This window comes from Balaenoptera borealis (assembly GCF_965194805.1).
Source record: "Balaenoptera borealis genome assembly, chromosome: 20".
NCBI lineage: Eukaryota > Metazoa > Chordata > Mammalia > Artiodactyla > Balaenopteridae > Balaenoptera > Balaenoptera borealis.
The window spans coordinates 24,065,811-24,078,464 of NC_138879.1; positions in this window are offsets into that span (position 1 = coordinate 24,065,811).

Sequence of the window (12,654 nt, forward strand, 5' to 3'; positions counted from 1 at the left end):
TCTGCATGCTCCAAGCTGGCTCACCAAGACATGAGGTTCCAGGCAGTAGCTGGAGGAAAGTGGGTGGAAAAGCATGTCCCTATAAGGACCTGAAAGTCATACTTCAGCTCACATCCCTTTGGCCAGACATTGTTGCATGACCACATCTAGCTGAAAGGAAGGATGGGAAATGTAGTTTTTATTCTGAGGGGTCATGTATCCAGCTAAGAATTGGGAATACAATTACTGTGAGAGAGAAGGGGAAAGGGATATTGGGGGGCAATAGCTGGCATTGCCAAAATGCTGGTGAAAGTTCAGGAAACAGATAGGAATTGGCTTTCAAGAACAACTTCTTTCATCCTTGGAGGAGAGCCTTTCCTGATGCTCCCTCAGCGGTGATTGCCAAACAATCCTTTCAATGCATATCATGCTTCACAAAATGATCACTTAAGCAAGGAATCTTTTTTTCCTGAAGCACGGGCTTTAAGTGATAAAGCTAAAAGTTATCAAATGCTTTTCTCTGATATATGAACCACACATATGCTAAGAGTGTTTGGACTCTGCACATCATTGATTTTAACCAACTTCACACACATGGGTCACCTCTCTTTTGAAAAGAGAGATGAGATAAAACTATTTCTTCAAGTCATTGGCTATGCCACTTGAGACCAGTTCTAAGATCTCAAGCAGCTTGTTCAGATGCCAATATGTTCACTACCTGTGATAGTCCAAACCTAAACTTAGAAGAGCAAAAAGTTACAATTTTAATGAAGAGTATAAGATAGAAGGATTTATGAAAACCAAACTATTTTCTCATAACGCATGCCATTGATACTACGTGATGCCCAACACTGTCATTTGATGAAGGAAATTTGCCAAAAGCTGGCTCCGCATGCGCTCTGAGAAAAATGTGTGTCATTAATAACACAGCTGTTTTACAAGCTTCTCAGATAGTGTTACTTGTATCTGTGTTTTACTAAGAGGAATGCAATTTTAAATGCTGCCTACGTAGTTTTGTTTTTCTTCCTGCCTTTAGTGGGGAAAAAAAAAATCCATCAGTTTTGTCCTGGAAAGCTTATTTTACTTCTGCTCCGGAAAAAAAAAAAAAAAAAAGAAGGCTCTAATGGTTTACCAGAAAGGTCACTGTGCTTTGTTTGAAAATGATGTGAAAGCCTTGATGGCTTTATGCCACTATTTGACAAAGTTTCATAACACACAACACACTGGGGATTACGATGGGACGGATAGCCAGTCCGATGAAGTCCAGTGTCGGTATTCAACATCATACTATTTACACTTTTCTTTCTCAGTTGCTTGTGTGAAATCATCATACATGTCTGAGTTCTTAGAGATTTACATTTTTTTTGGAACCAGAATCTTCACTATTTACTTTTGTAACACTGTTCTCAGTTGTAGTATTTGGGTTACTATTTTCATCACTTTTCTTCAGCTTTAATAAGCCACTTTTGAACAGCTAACTTACTTGAGTTGAGGACACTACACATCACAAATTCATAACCAAAAACCCATAAAGAGTATTAAAAACATATTGCCTGAGACAAACTGCCAAGATTGATCAACCAAATTCAAACCTTGTATCGTGTACAATGTTGAAGAATGTGACAGTTACTAAGAACATAATGGGATTGCAGTGAAAATCTTAATTTTGCAATTCAAATTTATGAGTAAAATAATTCCATCCTTTCTTCCTTGGAAACCTCCAACACCTATGGACCACTGATGGGGAAAACACAGGTTATATCCTCAAGGAACCCCAATCTTGTGGGAGAGACACAGTCTCTGTCCTCGGGGAGCCCTAAGTCTGAACAAGGAGACGTACTCTTACCTTTAATGGGAGGGATACTGCTTTCTCCCCCAGTGCGAAGAGGGAGGCAGGTCACATCTCAGACATTCAGACTGGTGATATCAAGACTGGTCTTCGGACAATGGACAGGAAGAGCCTGGAAGGCTTGAGGAAAAGAGGACTGTGGTCCTTTGCAGAGAGAAGACCACTAGGAGGGGTCCTGGGACAGAGCTGATGGGTCCCGTGGAAGTGGGCCCGGCTCAGACGTGGATGTCCACTCTGATGATGGGTGCCCAAGTCCCTGATCCATTGTCTCCACAGCGGCTGATAGCAGCTGACAAGCAGTGAAGGGACAGGGAAAGACAGGAGACGGAAAGATACACACAGAGAGACAGATATGGAGAGAATCAGCCAGAGATGCCAGGAGAAGATCTGAGCTAGAGAGATACCGAATAGATAGAAGCAGAAGACCAAAATGAAGGCAGAAGCAGAGACGTCCCTACCCTCGGCCCTGCCCCACCCCGGCGCCCCGGCGCCCCGCTGGCCTACTCCATTTCCATCTTCCTGCCTCTCAGCTCCCATCCAGGCTTTGGCACCACCTCACTAGGTGTCAGATGCAAACCAGAACCAAGATTCACATGTCCTAGGTCACTGGGGAGGATGCTGTCTGCGAAGGAAGGAGAGTGAGAGTGGACATAGCCCCCATCTACCATGTGGTACAGGCAGGAGCAGGTGGGTGAGGCAGGGGGGACCTGGACTTTGTTCACCTCTGTGCCTAGGGCCTGGCACAGTGCTGGTCCCAACAGGCCTCTCAGTAGTGGCTGCTGACTGACTGAATGGGTAGTACCCAGTCAGTATAGAGGATGGGCTATAGCATAGTGCTGAGAGCCTGGATTCAAATCTCTTCTGCAACTGCCTACCTGTGTGACCCTGAGCAAGTTACTTGACCTCTCTGAGCCTCAGTTTCCTCATCTGTAAATGAGGATAAGGATGTTAACAGAACCTACATCATAGGATTGTTGGAGCCATTCAGTGAGCTACTATCTGGCATACAGAAAATGCCAAGTAACTCTTAGCCTGTATCATGGGGGTGCATCATGAGTAGCATTTTTCTGTGTCTGTTACATGCATGTGTGTGTGCTCGGTGGGGATGTGGTGTGTTTGGGGGGTTGCTTCTGGGCTGGGTGACAGTGTGGGAGGCGGGTAGTGTAGTGCGATGCGAAGAGGGCTAACTCTGTGGCCAGAGTCACAGCTTCCCCACTTCCTCGCTGGGGGTCCCCAGCAAGGGGCTTCCCCTCACCTACAGGATGGGTATAAAACCTTCCTTGGGGGGTTGTCAGTAAGGAGGAGCAAAGTGCCACTTGAGACACGATTGAGGACTGTAATTCTTCCCGGTGTTGTACGTGGTCTAGTGGCTGTGTTGATTTGCAAGTAAGGGACACGGGAGGTGACAAAAAGAAGACCGATCAGGCTGTTGAAGCACGTGGGTCCCTCTGAGCTTTAGGAAGGGGGTTTGGGGCAATGCCTTGACCCTTCTGGGTCTCAGGTCCTCCATCTTAATAGAAGGTATTAAGACTGACCTCCCAGAGCTGTCGTGAGGATTAGATGGGATGACGTGTGTGGTGCTGTCAGCTCACAGTAGTTCCTCGGCGGAGGGAGGGAGATGGCACCGCTAGAGTACTTTCCAGCTGGTGCCTGTGGTGCGTTTCCAGCCATGTGATGCTGTGATTTTTAGCCTACATGCACACAGATGAAGTATATGTGTTTGTGCAAATAGCCGCTTCTTCACACTGTGGGGAGTGCCCCCTGGCATCCATCCTGGGTCTCGTGGACCTGTTGAGAATAGTGGTTAAGCCTGTGAGCTCTGGAACCAGGCTGCCTGAGTCTGAATCCCAGCTCAGCCACGTCCTAGCTTTGTGACTTCAGGCAACTGACTTAGCCTCTCTGTGCCTCCCTCTCCTCTCCTGAAATTGGAGACAATAATAGCACCCACCTCAGAGGGTTTTGTGAGGAGAACATTAGTTCAAATGTGTGCTTATGGCATAGCCTGGTACAGACGTTTGCTGTTATTCCCACGTCGAGCTGGGCCTGAGGGTTTTGCTCTGCTGCACAATTCCCGCGCCTTTCCCGGCCAACAGATAACTCATCCCCTGGAACAATCCTTTCCAAGCTCTGACCAGTCTCCCTCAGGCAGGAGTTCCTAGAAGGGTGCAACCTGGGGCAACATGGCCAGTGCAAGCTGCGAAAATAATCACGCTTCCAGGGAGGCCCCAGGAGGGACAGACATTTTGGAAAGTGAATGTTTACGAAGCTCAGCTCCGGGGCGGGGGGCGGCGCAGGGCGGGAGAAGAAGGAGCCTCTCTCTCCTCTCCCTTCTCATCCCCCCTCCCACGGAACCTCAGAACAGCCAAGGGACCTGAGGGGGTGGTGGGAGTGGTCTTTGGCAGGGTCAGAGGTCTGACACTCTGAGGTTCAAATCTCGTATCTCACTGTTCCTTCCTGCCCTTGCCCTGCCAGTGACATCAGGAGGAGAGACTGCAAAGGGGCAGGAAGGCAGGGGCGGTGTGATGGGAGTGAGGGAAGGAAGCGGCTGTCAGAGATGTAGGGGACTGCTGCGCCCAAAGTAAGCAGGAGGCCATGTGCACGTGCAAAGGGGAGTATATCTGAGTGTGTGAATGAGTGTGTGTGAGAGAGACCCACGTGAGTTGGTGGGTACAGGTGAGTGCATGTGTGCGTGCCTGAGTGTCTGACTGGGAAGAGAATCGTAGACCAAGCTCACCAGCAGGGACTTTTTCAGACCACACTCCTATTTTACAGATGAGGAAACTGAGGCTCAGCAGTGGGAAGTGAAAAAAGGCCCAAAGTCGCTAGGCAAGTCAGGTCCTAGACCCTGGTCTCTAGACAACGAATCCAGGGCTGAGAGGGAGATGGGGGAAGGTGGGGGGCAGCAGACACATTTGGAAAGGAGAGGATTGGAAACTTTTCTAACTCCAGCCCTTCCCCTCCAGCTCCTCTCCACCCCCAGCTGTTTCTTCAGACTGGAGAAGGAGGCAGGACAGGGCTGCCCAGGAGAGGAAGGAGAGGAGGAGGGGGCTGGAGGCAGCTTTGCAGGGTGCGGGCGCCCTGTGGGAAGGGTCCAGGCACCGGCCCCCTCCTTTCCTGCAGACGCGGACTCCCCAGCTCAGCGGGGCCGTGTCGTCCTTGGGGCCCTCGGCAGTGGCAGCAGCCTCGCTCTAGCTCTCTTGCCAGACCCAGCCTCCAATGTGGGGAGGGCCCTCCAGAAAGAGCTTGGGGGGCTTCCCAGCTTGGCAAAGCTGAGCCCTAAAATGGAGGAGAGGAGCCGCCTAAGCCCACCAAAGTCCTGGCCTTCCCCTACCTGCCCCTCCTGTTTCCCCACCTGGGAGATGGGAGAAAGGACAAGAAATTCGATCTGTGATGTGCGAGGTGGAGTCTGGGGGAGTCCTTTAAGCCTCTCCTCCCAGCACTGGCGGAGCAGGGCCTCACTGCTGTCTTGCACGGGGCCTCCCTCCCCCTCCTCCAGAGCCCCCTGCCTGGGAGGGGCTCCCCCTGCCCTTCGTTTGGGGGAGGACGGGAAAGAGGGTCCACGCCGGCGAGGACGCTACAGCCAGAGCAGACACTCCCGATGACTCACAGGCCCGGAACGCCTTGAGGAGAGGCAGCCGCAGCGGGACAGCCCCCTGTTCAGCTGGGGCAGCTGGAGAGGACCCAGGACCTGGGGGGCGGGGAGGCGAGGGGAAGGCGGAAGGTCAAGAGGCAGAGCCCAGGAGAGGCTGCAGCCTGGAGCCAGGATTGAAGGAAAGGTCACTGAGAGGTGCCTGAGGGAGGGGAGACAATGTGCCTCTCCACTGCCATCCTGGCCATAAATCCCACTCTCTACAAGCAGGAGCGATGGAGCCTCCATAGAACAGAAGATGCCCCCACCTGGCCTTCAGGAAACTCCCTTTCTTGAGAACCGTTTGAGAAGAGGAACATGTCCTGCCCAATCCCTTCCTGGGTCTGAGAATTATACCTCCAGTCCTGAGGAAGCAGGGGGATGGCTTCAGTGACCTCCCTTGCTTCTTGCCCACTCCAACTTGCTTCACCGTCATGTTCCCCTCCATTTACGGGCCTCTGGTTTGGGAGGGGAAACTGAGGCCCAGAGTGGTCTGGGGACACAGGGAATACAACTGCTCCCCCAGGTCTGCCTGACCTGGCAGAGTTCTGGGCTCAAGGGGCCTGTGTCCTTCTGCTCTTCCTCTCACCAGCAGAAGATGCAGCTAAAGACTTCAGTCTACGTGGCAGGCAGAGGGGGGCCTGCAAGGGAGAGGAGCTGGGAATGAGGTCAGCGGGTTGGATAGGCCAGGCCGTGGCTGTGAAGGCATCTGGGCTGCAGCAGTCTGGAAGGTAGGGGCCTCTGGGCCAGGCCACTCCCAGACCCAACCCGCCGTCCACCCGCCCACCATGGCCTCTTTCCCGTCTCCTGCTCCTCCCCTCTCTGCAGCCCACACTCCGCCCAGGCCAGATGGTTCACATCAAGCATCTTCCATGTGGCAGTTCCACCCTGCCCACCATGCTCCCTTCCCCCTCTAGCCACATGGCTCAGTGTAGGGTTGGGGAGCAACTCTCTTGCCCTGCCCCCCAACCCCAGGTCTGGGTGGGATCCCCGTATCATATCCCTGTATCATGTTAACCTACCCCCCAATCCCAGCTGCTTCCCTGGCCCCTCCAGCTCCTGCCCCCCACGCTCCCCCCCCACCCCACCGCCTTCCTGAAGTATAGCAGAGATCTTACCTCTAATCCCTGAATCTCAGCTGTGTGACTTTAAGTAGGTCACTTCCCTTCTCTGGGCCTTGGTTTTCTCCTCTGTGCAAAGAAGGGAGGACAGGGCAGAATGAGCTCAAAGTTTCCTTCTAACTGAACATCTATTGTTCTATGATATTCCCACCTTGAAACTATAAGGTTCTGGATCTAGTGGAAGTTGAACACCAACTTTGGAGGGGTCATCTGGTCTACCTCTTTGCCTGTGCCCAAGCCATATTTTCTTGTTGACCCGAGATCCACAAAGCTCGCTCACTTACCTTGCACCTCCTCCTCCTCCCACGGGCCCCAGCCTTCTAACTTGAGTTCTTCTGCTGTCAAGGTGTCGGTTCTCTGGACAAGTCCTTGGCAAAAGGCTCACTACCATACCTTACTCAAAAGCAGTAACAGGCTCTCTATGGCCCCCAAATTGATTATGAATTTCTCTCCTTGAATTCCAAGCCTCTAGAAGTTGGCCCCAGCCTATCTTTTATAGCCTTCTCTTCCACATTTCCTCTGCCCAAGGTGCGTTCTCTCTCTCTCTGTATGTGTGTGTGTCAGCCTTCCTAGGTTTGGCGATGCCTTCCCTCCCATTCCAACCTTGCATTTCAAACCCTCCCAGGCCCAGCTCAAAAGCACACACTCCACCAGGAAACCTCCCTTGTCTCCCACTGGCATCCTCATCATCCCTTGCAGCTCTCTGGAGGCTTCCATTTACCTTGCTGGATAAGGAGGTCTTATTACTACCCTATTTCACAGATTGGGAAATGAGGTTTAGAGAAATGAGGTAACTTACTCAAGATCACACAGCCAGTGCTGCCTCGGGTGAGAGGCATTTTGGGGTTTATTTTATTCCCCTTGCTGACTCTGAACTCTCTGAGGGCAGAAGCTGTTGTCCCAGAGCTCTCCCCAATGCAAGGCTGGCCCCAGGAGGTCTGCAGTAACCATTCACTGAATAGAATTGACTAGAGTGTCTGCAATAGGCACCAATCTCAGGATCTTCTTCCCTAAACAGGGTCCCCGTCCAGCCTCCTCTCTTCCAGGGTACCATACCATTCAGTCTCTCTGGTCAGAAGAACAGGAGTCATCCCTGCTCTTCACCACCACACTCCCTCATCCAATCTAATCCCAATGCCTATAAATTCTGCCTCCCAAACCCCTCTTGAATCCATCCCCTTCTCTATCTTTATCCTCTTCCACCTGGTCCAGACTCTCATCAGCTCTCACCTGGGCACCTGCTGTAGACACTTTCCACCACAGCCATCTTTCAGTGCCTGCTCCCCTGAGTGACCATGGTGACCTTTGACAAATGCAGACCTGATTGTGACCCTCCCTGCTTCAGACCCTCTACTGGGGCCCAAAGCTGTAAGGACAAAGACTAAAACTCCTGATGTGTCTTCTTTGGCCTGCCTGGCCTTTGCTTCCTGTGCTCCAGCCACACTGTCTTTCTCTGGATTTTATTAGCATCTAGAACTTGCCATGCTCCCTCCTGCCTGGGATGCCTGCCACTCAGAGCTCTGTGTTCCTTTCCTTCCTAACCTTTACAGTTGCAATTACATGTTTATTTACATGACTTCATTCATGTCTGTCTCTACTAGACATAAGCACTGGGCACTCAGTGCCTAGCAAAGTGCCTGGCATATAAGGATGCTAAATGAATGATTCTGGATCCTTCCTGTGTCCAAGCCAGACTCTGTCCAAAGGGGTGCTCTGCCCAGAGGTGGTGCAATTGAGCAGAGTGGGATCCACCCCTTCTCACCTTCCCATCCAGGAAACTCCAGAATCCCAGGTTTGCCCAGAGGAAGAACTGGTGGCTGATGTAGACGAGGAAAGACACCAGATATCTGTGGCTGAGGATTACTTGTGGGAAGATGGGAGTGGAGGTGAAGGAAGAAGATCAGGATTTGGACAGGTGCCTCCGGCTCACACAGGCTGCCCCTTCATTCTTTTTTTTTTTTTTTTTTTCAAATCCAAGCGTCAAAGAAACCTTTGCATCTAGTCCCTGAACACTTCAACCAGACAGCCGGTGGTGATGCAAGCCTTACTCCCCTTGATCCCCCCCCTCCTAGACTGCTGAAGCTCTCTCCTCTGGTGGAGTGCATGCCCGCAGGAGACAGCCGCCACCCCCCAGGAATGGATGGAGCACCAGAGATGCCAGAAGAGAATATGAGAGAAAAAAGAGGGAGGGAGAAGGAGTGTGTGGTGGAGGGGTGGGCCAATGGGACAGAGGCAGAGGAGAGAAAGAAAAGAACTAAGAAAAAGAAGAAAAATATGTGAAGAGGAAAAAAGTTAAAAGGTGGGGGGAGATAAAGGAATAGAAAAAAGAAAAGAAGCAGGGGATGGGATAAAACAAGGGCAGAAGTGAACCAAGCCAGAAAGGGGAAAATAACAATTCAGTTGATTCACTCACTCAGCCTTTAACAAGAATTGACTCTGCCTTCAGACACTGCAAATGGGTCCAGTGATCTGATGATGACCTTGACAGGTCCCTGCCTGGGGAGCTCACACTTCAGCAGGAAAGATGGGCTTTGACCCCTCACTTGTGATCACAAGAGTGGACACTAGGACTGTGGCCCCCAAGGCTGACAACATCCCCATCCAGCACATTATTCTCAGTTGGGACCTGGTTGCAACCTGGTGGGGCTGGAGTGGGCCTGGGGAGCCCTAATGTCACCTAAGGACCACGCCCCATCCCTTCTCTCCCAGCTTGTCCCAGCTCCTTCCCTGGTTCCTCTGCCCCAATTTCCCCCTCTTGGCCTGGGGGGCCCTGGAGAATGTGACGGGATCTGCAGGACTTGAAATAAAGCTTTCTCTTTAAGAGCATGGACTGAGGGTTCGCTCTAGAAGAAAATGAAGTGAAGGCAGGGACTGGATGTGGATATTTGAGAAGAGGAAGATCGAAAAAGTCACCCTGAAAAAGAACTCCAGAGAAGGAAGGACAGAGAAAGAAGCAGAGTCCCATGAGAAAGAAAGAGGAGGGAGGCCAGGGACAAAAAGACAGACAAGAGTGGGGTGGGGGAATGTAAGAAAAGAAAGAAAAAGAGAAGGAAGGAGGGAGGGAGGATGAGGCATCTTACAAGCTCTCCTCCCCTCAGAGCTAAACTCCTCCTCTGAGTTGTCTGCACTCTGACCCCATTTCCTGGCCTCCCACTCACTCCTCACCCGGCTCCAGTCCGGGTTCCTCGTCCATCACTCCACCAACACAGCTCACACTTAGGGCACCAATCACTGCCATGTTGCTTAATCCAGTGACCATTTTACTCCCTATCATACTAAGTCTCTCTGCAACATATAACTCTCCCTCCTGCTAGAACAATCTTCCCCCTGCATACATGACACCCTCAATCCTCTCCTCCTTGCCCTCCTGCTTCTCCCACTCTTGTCCTATCTCCTGTGCAGGCTCCTCCTTCCCTTCCCAACCCTTAAACCCTGAGGGTCCTCAAGGCTCAGTCCTAGCCCTTCATATCTCCTCCCTCCATACTTTCTCGGGAGATAACTCCATCCACACCATCACCCTATGGAGGCAGGGGTCCCACATTTGTCTCTCCTCTGGACTCCAGACTCAGATACCTAAGGGTTCCCTCCATGTGTCTGACTGGGTGTCTCACAGGCACCTAACACTCAACACGGACAAACTTAATTCATCATCTCCCCTCTAAACCTGGAAAGGATGAAGAGATGAAGGGAAATCTCAGGCCAAAGGACTTGGGTTGAGGCTGAGGCATAGAAAGCTGTGCCTGGAATCTAAGGACCAAAAGACCCAGAAAGTGCAATGCTGAGGAAAAGGAAGAAGAGAGAACCCCCCCACTCCTGGGGTCTGTCCCCAGCTCTGCCTGCAGGGATCCTCAATACGAACCGTGTGGGCTCCATGATGGGGACACATGGAGACCAAGTTCTTTACTGCAGCCTCACTCTTACACCCCCTCCCCTTCTCTGTCCTCAACCCCTCTCCCAGGGACCCTCTCTCCATCACCAGTCTGGGGCAGAAGAGCATTCTGGAGGGTCAGATCAGGGAAGGAGGGCAACGGAACCTCAGCAGGGGACCAGAGAGCTGGAAAGGGCTGACCAAACTGCTCACCAGGTACACCAACACCTGGGCTGCCTCTTCTCTTTTACGCCACACCATGCAGTCCAGACCGGGACTCGAGGGGCTCCGGGGGGAGGGGGAGCTGGGGAGCACAGGCGCATTGAGGGAGGGCACTTGGGGAAATTTGGAGAAGGAGCGAACTCAGAGCTCAGCACTTTCTTCCTTCTGTTTTTCTTCTTGAGGAATTTTTTTTCCCTAAGTGCTGATGACTTTACCATTTCTTGGGGGTGGGGGGGAGGAGATTTTGGCTTTTGCTCCCCCCACTCCAAATGCCAGACAAAGTCTTACATTCCACAAGAAGCCAGAGCTTCAGAGTTTCCTAAAGATGAGGTGGCGTCTCCTCCCCCTCCGGCCTCAGCTCCTGCTCTCCTTCCTCCCCCCACAAGTCTCAAGCCCTCAGTTCTGGCCAAGGAGGCCCAGCCAGGCTGGGAGGAGACCCCAAGCACATTCTTCCTCTCACTGTCATGCTGCAGAAATTAAAGACACATCTTGGGGCTGGGCGCCCGCCAAGCGTTTCAAGTCGAAAAGTGGCAGAGGAGGCCCTGGGCCTCAGCTCTATGCCACGTGTAAAGGATGCTTGGAAACCTTTTGCCCGCCACCCCTGGGATGGAGGTCTGAAACCGGACATTGGGGTGACGGCTGTCGCACACCATACGCACAAAGCCCACCCCCCAATCCTAGGGGTCCCTAAACATTCTTCAGAACCACAGGCCCGTGATGTAGCAACTCCCAGTACACGTCTCTGAGTCTTAATCTCCTTTAAGGTGGTCAAGTGAGCACGGCCTGAACAGGGAGCATGTGGGGAGGGGGCTGCAGGTGGGAGTACTTCTGGCTGCAAAAACGCAGCAAGCAGGGAGGTGGGCAGGTCACAGCAACCCTCACCTCCAGCCTGTGACTCTCCACCCCAGACAACCATTCCAAAGGGGTGACCACTCTGAGGGGCAGGACTCGTGTCCCCTGTTAGGGAGGGGGTGCTCCTTGTCCCTGACCCACACTGGAGGGGGCAGGAACTGCCATCTCAGCACCTCAGCCCCCAGTCCTGCCCTGCAGTAGCTGGCACCAGATGGGGGCAGATACTGGGCCACAAGTTGCTGCCACATGGTGGGGATAATTGATGAAGGCCTGTCCCTCCATTGCCGTCTCCAGCCCTGCCTCTCTGGAAACTCTATATTTTCCCTTTAATTATAGCCCCTGCAGTCTCCCTCTGCTGCCCCACCCGCACGGCTCATCCTGGCTGCCCATGGCCAGCCGGCCAGCCGACGTGGCTCCCTCCCCTTCTGTTCTCTTGGTCTTTTTTTTCCTTTGCCTTCGTTGCACAAAAGCAGCTGGGGGAGGGCGTGGAGAGGGGCGGGGGGAGGCAATGGAATCTTGGATGGTTTGGGGGAGGCGGGACTCCCCACTTCCACGTTTGCAGCTCTGGAGTGATGGGGGTGGGGAGCTGCGCAGGAGGGATTGGAGTTGATGGGGCTCTGCAAAGTGATCCTCATTGCCTTCTCTTGGGTCCACAGATTTTGGCAGGATCAGGGGCCTGGATAGATTGGGGTTGGGGTCGAGCACTGTTAGGAGGCTGGGACATAGAGAAGGGAGGACACTGGCTTCTGGAGGCTTCTCCTCCAAATATATCCTGTTGTTCTTGGGGTCCCCACTGCCTTTCAGGGTATAGATGATTCTCTCCTGGTTCCAGGGACAAAGAGCAATGTCCTGGGTTTTCAGGAAAGAGGTGAGGCAGTGGGAAACATCCTCTAAAATAAGGTCACTCACCTGCAATCCCATCTCATACTCCCAAGGCAAGTCTCCCCCAGACACCCAAATTCTCCCATATGTCCCCAACCCTGAGTCCAGGTACAGACAGAGACAGAGCTTTATGCAGCCCCCAGAAGGAGAACCCTCTCTCTGGTCAAGTGCTCTCCAGCACAGTTCTCTCCAGTTTGGCTGTGCCGGGTAGAAGGGTCTCTAACCAGGGCCTGGCCACTGGCCATGACAGACC